Below are 1,584 nucleotides of genomic sequence, written 5' to 3' on the forward strand. Positions count from 1 at the left end.
CCAAACAATGGAATCCCACCCTAGCTTCCTACTTCCCCATGCCTGTAGTCCGTATTTCCCCCATGTAATCTTTGTCTTACCCTATATAAGTAGCTGGCTTATGGGAGGGGCTGTAGAGCAGATTTTTGTGGGTGACCTGCTGCTCTCCCATAGTGCCAGCAGTATTGGAATAAATGCTCATATATGATTCAACCCTGTCTCTGCTTAATTTGGCTCAAGTAGTGACAGGCAGTCCAGACCCATTGATTACCCAGTTACCGCACCAGTTCCTGGATCTGCCTGACAGGAGATACTCATAAATATTTGTGAAAAGGAACAATGTGAAAAATATAAAATGTGTTTTGATACTAATCAATTAATACATTTGACTGGTACTAATGAAAAGAAATCCAAAGACAGAGAAACAGCGATCAGACTATCAATCCCCAGAGGAAAAGTAGGGGAGGGAGGGGGTAAGGGGAAGAGATCAACCAAAGGACTTGTATGCATGCATATAAGCCAAACCAATGGACATGGTCCAAAGTAGAAGACAGGACAAAATGGCACAAGATGAGGATGAAGAAGTAGCAGCTAAAGCATATTCAGGCCTTTCAGGGCATTGCAGAGATTTTAGTCTTTATCCTGACAGCAATTGGAAGCAACTGAAAGGTTATTTAGCACCTATTTAAAAAATACCTATTATGTGTTAGATACTATACTAAAGATTATACTTGCATGATGTTATCTACTCCTTGAAGCAATCATGTTATTATTATCCCAACTTTACAGACTGAGGACACTCAGGTATAGAAATAAGTGGCAGGGGCTGAACTCAAAAACCCCTACTCTTAACCAGGATATATTACACATGTTATGAGCAAGAAAGAGTAGGTAAGCAAGTATGAACAGCTGATTCTAATCTCCTTTGCAGGAACAGCCCCACTGTGGAGTTGGTAGCACAGAGGTATCAGGGTTTAATGAGCTAATCATTGAATGTAACTAATCCCCTTTTGTTCTGACTCCATATTAATCAAATAATCTTGTAATTATATTCTGGCTTCCCATATAGATTTTTCTTCTGGGAGATAATGCACTGACCAGCCTACACATGCGATGTGCTCCAGTTGGCAATTTTATTACTCATTGTAAGTTAATAAATGGGCATTCTGCTTTTTAAAAAAAGGTGAAATACACTAAACAAAAAATGAAAGTCTTAAAAATTATTTTTCCGTGAAGCTAGTTTGAAAAATAAAAACCAACAAATGGAATAACATATACAGTCTCTCTTTTCTATGGCCTGCTTGGCGTGAGCACGGATGTGGCCGTGAAGTCCAGAGATGAGCCCTCGCTTGGCCTTCTTTGTCGAAGCTCCGAGGCGCAGCCCAGATGTTCCCATTGTTTCCCAATCGGCAAACTCTTCTCCCCCCGCGCGCGGCGGGGAGGGCTGCTCTGCATAATCGCCCGGATTCTCCGAGGAGCAGCAGCTGGGGGCTGCTCACGCGGGTCTCAGCCGCGTCCCCAGGGTAACGCCCACCCCGTCCTCGGGGCCGGCGGGCGCCCAGTGACACCAGGAAACCCGAGGTGAATGCACTCGCCTCGGGGCCA

The sequence above is a fragment of the Myotis brandtii genome, unplaced genomic scaffold (genome assembly GCF_000412655.1).
Source record: "Myotis brandtii unplaced genomic scaffold, ASM41265v1 scaffold714, whole genome shotgun sequence".
Lineage (NCBI taxonomy): Eukaryota > Metazoa > Chordata > Mammalia > Chiroptera > Vespertilionidae > Myotis > Myotis brandtii.